Source organism: Corvus hawaiiensis, chromosome 2, assembly GCF_020740725.1.
Source record: "Corvus hawaiiensis isolate bCorHaw1 chromosome 2, bCorHaw1.pri.cur, whole genome shotgun sequence".
NCBI classification, from domain to species: domain Eukaryota; kingdom Metazoa; phylum Chordata; class Aves; order Passeriformes; family Corvidae; genus Corvus; species Corvus hawaiiensis.
In genome coordinates this window covers 91,484,648-91,495,493 of record NC_063214.1, presented here as the reverse complement: position 1 = coordinate 91,495,493, position 10,846 = coordinate 91,484,648, and the positions used below count along the sequence as shown (strand labels likewise).

The 10,846-nt window shown below is 43.0% G+C and overlaps 1 long non-coding RNA gene across 1 annotated transcript; it reads left to right on the top strand.

Moving 5' to 3' along the window:
• Positions 1 to 202: 202 nt before the first annotated feature.
• LOC125336590 lies at positions 203 to 6,583 on the top strand. The gene is made up of 2 exons (XR_007207811.1): positions 203 to 277; positions 6,445 to 6,583. It is a non-coding gene; the product is annotated as an uncharacterized LOC125336590 (long non-coding RNA).
• The last annotated feature ends 4,263 nt before the right edge of the window (positions 6,584 to 10,846 follow it).

Sequence of the window (10,846 nt, the reverse complement as noted above, 5' to 3'; positions counted from 1 at the left end):
TACAAGAGAATACTAGTTAGTATATTTTTTGGATCCTCCGGAGCCGGAGTTGACACCCTGGCTCGGGCGGCCGGCGAGGGCAGCCCGAAGCGCTCCCGTTCCAGCCCCGGCGGACCGAGCGGGCGCTGCCGGCCCGGCTGAGGCCGCAGGGGGCCGGGCCAGGGCCGGGGCGGGGCCGCCGCTCCCGGCGCCGTCAGAGCGGGCGGGCGCCGGAGCCGCTGGGGCGCGGGGCCGGTGGCTGCCGCGGGGCGGTGCCCGGCGAGCCACGGCTGCGGAGGTGAGCGATGGGGTCCGGCCGGGCGGCCGCGGAGCGGGGGGCAGCGGGGAGAAGGTGCGGGGCCGGGCGGGGGCGGTCGCCGAGCGCGGCGGGGTCGTGCGGCTGCGGCGGGAGGCGGCTCCGCGCCGGGCGCGCACGGCCGAGCCCCCATCTTGGGGAGGCCCTGCCCGCCGGGGTTCGGCCCCGGCGCTGTCACGGGCAGCGCTGCCGGCTCTGTCGGTGCGCGCTCGGCGCTCACTGCGGCTCGTCCCGAGCCGTGCCGGGCTGCGGCGGTGCGTGTGAACAGCGTGTGTGGATGGTATAGCGCGTAAACAGCCGCGTCCGAGGGGGGACGCGGGAGCCAGACATCGAATACAGGGATGATGTTTAACCTCCCTAATTTATTACAGGCCGGGTTTCATGATTCCTTTCCCATGTTGAGAAGCCTTAAAAGGAAGCAGATGGTGTGTTTGGTTTGGTGCATATTTCAGATTTTTGCCCCTTTATTGAGCTGGAATATGGTTGTGAAATATGGTAGAAATGCCTTTGCAGTACGGATGCACCCTCATCCGTCTTATGTGGGTTTGGCGGAGCAGCGTTAAGAATGAACGTGAAGCTTTATCCCAGTGGCGTACATTCCCCCCGTACCATGAACAAAGTCAATATATGCTGATCGGAGCCCAGCGTGGACTGCAGAGACACTAGAGGGGCTTTTGCCTGGGTGGTCCAGCACGGTGTTGACGGAAGCTCTCCATCCCCAGGCCGATATCATCCTTCTGCAGAAAGCCTCTGGTGTTGAGCTTGTCTAGGCCGGCAGCAGAGACCCAGCTGGGAAGGTCTTGCTGGTTACTTCTTAAGCAACAGAGGCAGAAACTCATCTTTGCCCTCAAACTCTAAAAAACCCTGTTGTGCTGAAAAAAAGATTACTTTGCAGTTTCCCACTGCAGAACAACTGTGTGCTGATGCTTTTCACAAAAGCTCTTAATTAAAAGCTTAAGTTTTTCTTCTTGCTTCTGAAGATCTTAATTCAGTGGGCTGCCTTGTTTCTAGGAACTCAGAGAATGCAATATCTTGCCAGTTTTTTCACAAGTCTCTGTGACTCTCTATGCAAATGTTAGGTGGGAGCAAATGGCAGGCGGGGGGGGGCATATGTATTTTTGGCAGGAACTTGACATTCAGTGTTCTTAAATTTAGAAGTTCTGGCACTTTCAAAGTTTGAGGTGGATGTGACCTCTTTTACTCACTGTTCCCTGCTGCAGTACTAAGTTGATAGAAAAATATGATTTCAGGGCTGTTTTCAAGTATCTGTATCTAGGCTGTCTGCATTTTGCTAGATACATGACAACTTTGCCTATGATTTAATTTATTTTTAATAAGCTAATTTTAACTTAATCTGTAGTGGGTGGTAGCTTGCAGGGAGCCATGGAGAAAGAAAGAGCCCTGCCAAAGTGTGGCAAAAGAGCCATGTCATCTTCAGAGGGTGTTTGGCTCCCTTACTGAAGACCATGATGACACCTCTGCAGAAACTTGCTTATATCTGTCTCACTTGCTTTCAGCTGAGACTGAAGGCTGTACCCCTTCTCAGGTAGCAGAATTTTCAGTCTTAAGGTCTCAGATATATTGAGGGTTGGATGTCATTAGTCATCTCTTAGACCTGTTCAAGTCCAGTCTGATTGTACAGATGCTGTATTAAATGGAAGTTCTCCCTGTGGAGTGAATTGACTGCTAGGAGAAATGACTGCTTGTTTCCTGTATGTTCTGGTTCCTCAGTCTCTGTATTATTTTACTAGAATTAGAAAGGAAAATGAGAAGGTCAAGGATCCCCTTTCAGTTCTTGTTTCCTTGTTAAGATTTAATTCAGGTTTCTGGGCTGTGCTCTGCTACAGCAAATTTTAATTGCTCAATTGCTAGTGTGTAAGATACACCATTAGAGTATAACGATATCTCTTGGACCCCATTTGTAGATGTCTTTGTTGGAAAAACTTCCCCATTTCTTGACTGGATATGAAGAGAATTTGCCTTGCTTGGAGATGAAGTTTGAAACCTCTACCTGTTTTCTTTGGAGGTGGGAGATCAAATAACACAGGCACCACAGCTCAGAGCTCGGTCTTATGCGCTCTTTGCTTCTGCTTGCCACTTCCCTTCCTGTTTCTTGTCTGACAAACTGAATTTCCTCTCCATTGTTGGATTATCTACCTAAATCTCAAACAGACATCCTTTGCAGAAACACTGTTGGAAAGTGTTGACCTTGGAAGAAGAAAGCTTTAGGGTGTGTCTGCTTCATTCACATCTGTTGGACAGAGAGGCATAGCCTCAAATGTGTTTAAATCACACCTATTGCTGCTTTATCTAATATGATAATCTCTTTGCTACAGATGAAGTTGATTCTTCTGGCTCTCAGATAGAAGGAGGCATTTCCCTTTTCTGCTTCACAGGCAGTTCCTGCTACCACTGCCCTCCTTCCTTTGCTTCCCATGTTCTGTTCTCTGTAGAGCTTTGCTTATTGTGAGGGAAGCGTCACCACAGACTGGTGGCATGTGAGGCAAAACCAAGGAACAACCAAGACAAAGCAGGTCGAGAATGAGGAGCAGATCAAGTAAAGTACAGAAAATAACAGGAGCATTGTAAATTAAGGACGTGACTGAGAATAGGGCATGTGTCTTGACGGCACAGGGGAGTGGTAGGGTCATAGCCAGTGTTTGTGGTTTATGAGGTACATGGTAAGGGAGGTGTACAGGAGAAAATGGAAGGCAAACACTCCAGGCTTTCCTGGCAGTTACTGCTCTGTTTTACCAGAAACTGGGGTTAATGATGTTCCATGAGCCAACACAGGTGGACATTGTGCTTCTGTCAGCCCATTGATCCACCCACTTCTCTGTCTTGCAGAGGAAAGGCAGGTGCCAGTACTACAGAAATATGTTAGCACTTCCTGAAAACAGCAATTGAAGCCTTCAGTAAAGTATATTCACTCAGCAAGAAGGCTATTTCTGAACTTCTACTGAGTGTGAAATTATTGAATTTATGATAATTTTACCAAATATGCAATAAATAGTGAATTGGGAAATTGAAGTACCAAGCTACATCCTGACTTAGCTAAAACTGTCTTGATGATATATAAGAGAGTAACGTGATTTTTCCCCTAATTTCCAGGCAAGTTGAGATCTTGACCTTAGGTGAAGGAGACTTTCTGCCCAGCTTGTAGTATGTGACCAAGGATTTCTCTGCAACAGAGGTTTGTGAATGTGCATCAGTGTTCACTAAAAGTACTTATTATGTACAGCAGTGAGATGCTGCTTAGACCTTATATGAAACCAGCAAGATATTTTCAAAAAGACATTGACATTCTTGAGCTGTTAAAGTTTAGACCTGCCCCACTCATGCAAGTATGAGCCCTTTGATATGCTTGTATATCTCATGGATGCCTGCATCTTGTTTGTGCATCTGTTACTGTGGTGTGCTCACAGAGAAGCCTGTTGTGGGTGAGTCGCTTCTCTCTAAATACAGCTGTGTTCTTCCAGTTTGTTGCAGACAGAACAGATCTTGTGAAGGAGGTAACTGACTGAGGTGAAAGGGCGTAGCGTAGAGAAAAGGAGTGAGGATGTAGAGGAAGGATGTGAAGGGAAATGAGTGTAGAGGGTAAGAGAGTACAGGAAGGAGGACAGAAAGAGATACAGGACATAGTGATAGAAAACTTCATCCAGTATGCTTCTCATCAATGTTACGTAGCATTTGCCAGTGGAGCACTTTGGAGTTGTAATTTCTGAAAAAAATCTGGAAGTATTGCGAACCTGTAGCTCTAGCTGGAGTGGGCTTGGGGAGGATGCAGAAGCTGGGGCTGGGCTTTACAGCTGGACTTCCCTGGCAGATGCATCGTGAATCTGAGCATATGGGAAGCAAATGGGGCTGTGTCACTCTTGAGTGAGAACCTGCAGACTAAGGCTTGGTACAAGGTTTGCATGCTGCTAACTCCCATTGCTAGGTAAGACGTTTTAGAGCTGTTGGGGTCATCAGCTCTCACAAGCATGGGTATTTTAGTCTTCCTTAACAAAATAATATGTTTTACCATGCATCTGAACTTTTAGAAGAATAATTTTTCTTCCCACCATATGACTAATTATAGGAAGCATATATGTACCGATGTTGCAAATCTTTGGAAACAGCACACTTCAATTCCTTGGGGCAGTTTATACCTAAGGTACCCTTACTGCAGTGTTGCAAACTGTGCAGCATCCTGCAACTGTAATCAGTTCCTTGGGAATGCCTCTGCACATGCTTGGTTCCCTCCTTTTACACGAGGCTAGGAAGTCCAGATTAACTCTATGCATGAAAAACTGCTTTACCTGGCTTTACCCTGTTGTATCCCTGAGTTTTCTCTAATTTCCTTCCAGCAAAATGAAATGTAATTAGAAGGAGTTTGATGCCTGGAATTTCTCTTTGCCATGAGTGGATCAAGTCTCTAAGGTGGAAATTACAGCTAGCAGTGGAGGCAGAGAGATTTGCTGAGAATTTGTTCTTCCACTGATTCTCTCTTGTTAAATCTATTGTGTTGAAATGCAGTGCTGGGTTTACTGCTAAGGTTAGGCATTGGACCTTTCTATAATTGTGGTTTGTGTTTGCTTTAGGTCTTAACCCTTGGCAGTCTGAGGCTTGGATTCAGACTTAAGAAGAATTTTTAAACAATTGTTCAGTCTTTAAGAGTTATAATAAGACTTCAGAATGAAATGGCTTTGTATCAAGAATTTTAAAAATATTTGGCCTGCTTGGAGTCTCTTCTGTTCTTTTTCCAGATCTTTTTCTACATTTTCTCTGTGATGACCAGTGTTAAGGGAATCATTTTTCATAGTTTGCTAAGCCTCTAATTTTTCACAATGCTTTTTCAAAAACCAACATGTGGGGGGTATTTTTTGTGTTGTGCTGAATATAGTAGGTATTGATCTCTAAAAATCTCTAAAGATTTAATTTTTTTTAGTTTTTTTCCATTACCCACCTACATTTTGTCTTGCCCCTAACAATTCTTTCAATCCCGTAGCTACTTTTTACATTCTTTAGGCTGGAAACTACTGCCTCCCACAGCAGGGCAGGTGGAATGAAATATGTCCCTATGCTTCAGCAACTTCAGTGCAAAGTTCAGTGGCTTAATTTAAACTGTTGGCTTGACATTTCTGAAGAGTGTTCACTTGATTTGGTCCATTGACTTTGCTTGGGAGGTCATAAACTTGAACAGCACTGTGGTAATATCTTCAGTCACCAGAGCTACTTGCTAAGCTCTTTGTGCCATTTTTATGTTAAATTTTTTACCATAAAGTGCTAAGTGCTAGTGCATTGTTAATTCAATAACAGTTCTGTAAATATTAAAACTTATTGAACATTGTGCAATTTCTTTTAAAAATGGTTCTCAGGTATTGTTTTGTGGAAGACGCTACACATAAAATGTAAAATCTGGGATAAGTCTTCCTGTCCAGGTCCAGAAGTCTGTAGAGCATTTCTCAGCATTTCCATTTTTGAGAACAGACGTTATCTGCATAAGAGAATTATCTCATGGCTGTCTTACCCCTTCCAGGTTTTATGGGTCACTTTTTAAAGTTCAAAATTATATGGTATCACACAGACAGTTACAGCAGCAATTAACATAGTACCAGTAGATGATAATGTCAGTAGAAAAGTCTTGTATATATATCTATGTTTAAAAGTTGGTGTCACAGCTGGAAGCTGGAAACTTTTGGCCTGTGACACTTAACTCCCTGTAGACTCAGGAACTTGCTTTGTTGTCCGGTCACATATTTCTACAAACATGGACGATGAACATGGTCCTCGAGGTTTTCTAGTGATCTCATAACTTCTGCTCGGGAAGTGTGGGTGGACCATCCATCATTATTTCTGAGACTGGGAGAGGTGTTTGGGACTGGTTCCCTGCCGAATGGAAAGCAGTGCTGCTCCACATAACCGTGACAGTTATAGGTATGAATACAGCTTTTTAAACTGCAAATGACCTACACTGCTGTCAAAATAGCTCTCTTAAAAGAGCAATCCATGTAACCACAGTTCGGCCTCATGGATTCCAATTATGCTAAATCTTTGGTTAGATGATCTACTTTTCTCTTGTTATTTAGCGCACAGGAGGGATCTCATCTGGGGATGAACTGTTCAGTAAGGACCATGAGTGAGTGTAACAGCTTTATTTGTTGCAGAAATTGGAAGTTGTACAGCGATCAAAGCAGGAGATTAAAGGAAGAGGAGGACAAAGTTGTTTTTTTAATTGAGAGCTGCATCCTTCCAGAGGCCTGTGACACAACCCTACCACTCCCCAGAATTTCTGTGTGGTGCAAGGCAAGTCTTTGAAAATTTTCCTTTTGCCATTGGTCAGTACAATATTTCTCAGTTTTTGTGTGCCTGACTTAAGATCTGGTTTCAGTTTCATAGAAAAGGCTAAGCCCTCCCATCTATTACTGCATATATTATGTAAAAGCCCTCCCATCTATTACTGCATATATTATGTAAAAGGCTGTATACTTGCAAAGTTGAATTGTGAGTGTCTTGAGTTGGACACCCAAGTTAGTTGGTACTTTATTCTTTCTGCAGAAGCTGGCTGGTTCTCCCTTGAAATCTGTGTCCAGCACCTCTCCCCTTCCCAGAGATGGTTCCCAGTCTCCTTGCACCAGTTTAGATTTCTCCCCTTGGTTTTTCTCTTTATGCTGCTCCTCCCACCTCTTTGGTCTGCCCATTCTTGGCAATTTCCCAACTCTTCACTGCAATATTTCTTCTCAGCCAAGTTGTTTCTGACCTTATTTCTACTTCCAGATGTCAGTCCTGGTCTTCTGACAACTTGCCAATATTTCTCTTCAGTTACTTCTCCTGTTCCTTTGGTTTGACCATTTTTACTTATGTTATTGAATTTGATATTTCTTTCTTATTCCTGAAGACTTGTCATAGAAATACAGTTTCTGTTGTTCACGTTCAATATTCAGCCAAACTGACAAATGATTACTAAAAGGAACTGTCTTCTGCAGCCCTTGAGGTGTTTGTAAGGCAGTGTATGTGCAGCTATGTTACATGTGGAAATCAAGAGTACTCATTCTTTTGGCATCTCTGGAGATTTAGTTGTGAATTAGCCTCTACTGGATCTGTGTTTACTGTGACTTTTTAAAGGATTAGAGTAGAACAGAAAGGCTGACAGTTGTTTTGGGGGTTTTTTTCATATTAGGCACAACATTTTTTCTTTAGGTCTTATTCTTGGTAGTAGCTGAACTGTTTGAGCTGAATCTGATGATTTTTCTTTAAAAACCAGTCTGAGACAAACACTCAGCATGAAAAATTTCTGGCCACACACTTTGGAAAAATGTAAGCAAATGAAAATAGTAGTCTTTTAAGAAGTGGTGTTGAGCGGGCATAGTTACAGGTAGAGATGCTACTGGTCCCAGCTTCTGACTGCTCCTCCTTGCTGAACAATTAGGAAGTGCTTTACAAACTGGTCATTCACTTCATGGGAGCCCGTGTATCTCAGCTATCATTCAGTGGCATGGCAGCGTAATGTTTGACATGCAGTAGCATATAAGAGGTTTTTAAAATAATGTGGGACTAGTGATGGCATTTAAATGACTTGGCCATTAGAAAAATAGGGGAAATCTTGTGTTAACAAGGAACTGCTTTCACTGTAAATAGAGTTTTTCCTTCTCTTCCCCTTTTGGTAAGAATAGTGGAAATGTTGAAGTGCATCTTTGCTTTGCTGTATAGCAAAACCCTTTTCTTCCCAAGCAATGTACCTTTTCTCAAACAACTGTGAGGAAACATTGTTGAGCAATAACCCAAAGTGTATGGTTGCTGCCATCTAAGTTGTCAGCATGACTTAAAGGTTTTTTAATTCAAGTAATAGACAGACTTCATCTTACAAAGTTTGTAAGACTTGATAAAACTACATATGCTCTGACTGAATCTTTTCCACAGTATGTTTCTTTTGGCAAGAACAGATTACCCAAGAATAAGTGTTCCTGTTAGTTTGACCCAGTCTATATTTTAGTGAAATTACTCTTTCCAAGAAGTATCAGTAAGAACTGTATTTCTGCTGGAAATACTAGTGGCTGTGGTAGCACTGCTAGAGACACAGATATCCAACATGAGCTATGGATTTACAGCTTCACTTGATCTAGACATGGATATGGGAACAAGCCCTCTTAATTCTGTATCAGGTTCTCAGTTCGTGATTCCTGTGTTGTGGTGTTTTGAAATGTTCTGTACTTAATATATGAATGGCAGGTTACAGTTCTGTGTTCCCAAGAGGCTTTTAAGCTGGAAGCAAGCAATCTTTTATGACCAGAAGATTACTGACCACTCTATAAAAGGAAAATACAGCAAAATACAGTCAGTCAAGAAATCCGTGTGAAAGCTCCTACAGAGAGTTTGCGATGAGAGTTTTGGATGTGTGCCCTCTCTGCAATTTTGAGGAGATTTCAGATTAAATCTCACGAACATATCGAATGAACCTGCCTATGTAAAATATTTTGCAGTTCTGTTGTATAATATAGGTAGCCCAGTTACAGCAGAGCAATAAGTGTCCAGGTGCTCTCAGAAACTGGGATCTTCAGCACCCTGCAGGCTTGGATGTGAACTGAGCAATTTTATTAAAATCTCATAGGTAGAATGAGCGTACTGCTAAAAATGGACTGGTGAGATGTAAATAAAGCCATTAGAAGTCATCACAGGGCCACTGTTTGCTCTTGGTGTATGTATTGTGCTGCTATATATCTGTATCTATATCTATATCTATATCTGTATTTCAGTGAGTGCATAATGTCTGTTACTTCCCAGCAGGATAATAGTGCCCTGGGAGAAGAGATGCTGTTGGAGAAGCAAGCTCAGCAGTTAGACTGGCTGCTAAGCCCAGGGAGACTTTGAGAGCTGTTCTAAAAATACTGCTTTCCAGTCCTAGCAGAAAGCAGGTACTTGGGGCATCAATATGCGGGGAATGAATTGTGAGGATCAGTGTTTTTCTAGAGATTCCCCCTCCAGGAAGAGCAGTGAAAACTTCTAATGTTTTGTTACATAAATGTCACATCTCACATAGACCTGGCATAGGAATAGAAATTCTTTATTTCTGTGGTTAAGTTTCCTCCTTGTTCTCTTTCTGTCCTGTTGCCCTGAAGGGACAAAAGCATGTGTTCCCCCTCATTTCCCTTACCTAAGAGTTAACTCAGGGTTCTACAGCTTGGAAAGTAACATGTTAATTCTTACTCTTGGAACAGCAGAGTGCCATTGTATTACCATTCTGTTGTAGCAATCCAGGGTTGCTTTGAACATCTCCTGTTTAGGGCTGAAATGCTACCATTTCCAGAATGTGTTTGCTCCTGAGGCATCTGCTGCTGTGTGAAGAAAGAAGGCAAACAACATAGTCCTCTCCACTGCTGTGCGTATATGAACAGGATAGTTCATCCCAGGAGTTTCCACTTGGATCTGTCTTCCACACCATGTCTGGCAGGTAGGGGCTGGAATACCTCTGCACCGTGGTAGAGTAGTTATTCTGCAAGGATGCCCGTGAGAGCTTTCAGTCTGAGAGTGGAGGTTTATCAATGCACCTTTTTACCCCTCCTATTTCCACTTCTTACTCTGGAAATTTGCATTTGGCATGGGCACCTGGTGAGCTGTACTGGTGAGATTGATGTGAAGGAAAACAGTTCTTTGAAACTGGTTGTCAGAATCCAGTGAAAGTTTATTTTAGGAGAAGCCATAGGAGACATGTCTCAAGTAAAATAAGTCATGAGCCTAAGTTTTACATGCAGCATTTAAAAAAGGGTATCAAGAAACATAAGTGGCAGTGGTATTGTCAACTTTGGACATTTGGAAATCACAGGAAGCCTTCAAAATTGTGAGGCTTGTTGAAATAATCTTTGCCATAAACTTTATATTTTTCTCCCAGCTTTGGGAGATTTTACATAGCTCTCCATTAAAAATAGTAAAATAGCATGCTGTGTGATCACCTGAAATTCTGCTCTTCCTGAAACCCCTCATGTCTTCAATTTTTTTATGCCTGTGAATGATGCTGGCTCATGCTAACGTGTCCTGCCCTCTTAACAAGTTGACTTGGCAGGCACGTTTGCAAAGTTTATTCTGATACCAATAAGGTGAATGATTTTGTCTTTCCTATGTGTAATACATGCTGCAAGGACCTGTGACTTTCAGGAGAAGGCTGAGTATTTTGAGACAGGTAAAATTATCAGAAGCACCAGTGAATCCTGAGTGAATATTTGTTGCAAGTTCTACAAAAGTTCTGGATTTCTCTGAGGCCCTTCACAGTGGTTATGAGAATGGACAAACCCCACTTTTATATGGGCTTCTAAACATGTCTGGATTTGTTTCATTGTATGTGGTTCATTGTCTTAAGGATTCATGGTGCAAAATTATGCAAAGGATACTAGCTTGGTGCGGACATCAGTATCTGTATGTATTGCATCTCCCTGGAGTGCTTAGAAAGTGATGAGTTAGTGGAAAGGAGACAAGTCCATTTTGTGGTATTTCTGCAGCAGAGCAGAATCAGGAGCTATACAGTTTCTGAAATAAAGATTTTGAGACAGGTGTTTCATGTAAAAAATTTAGTTTCAG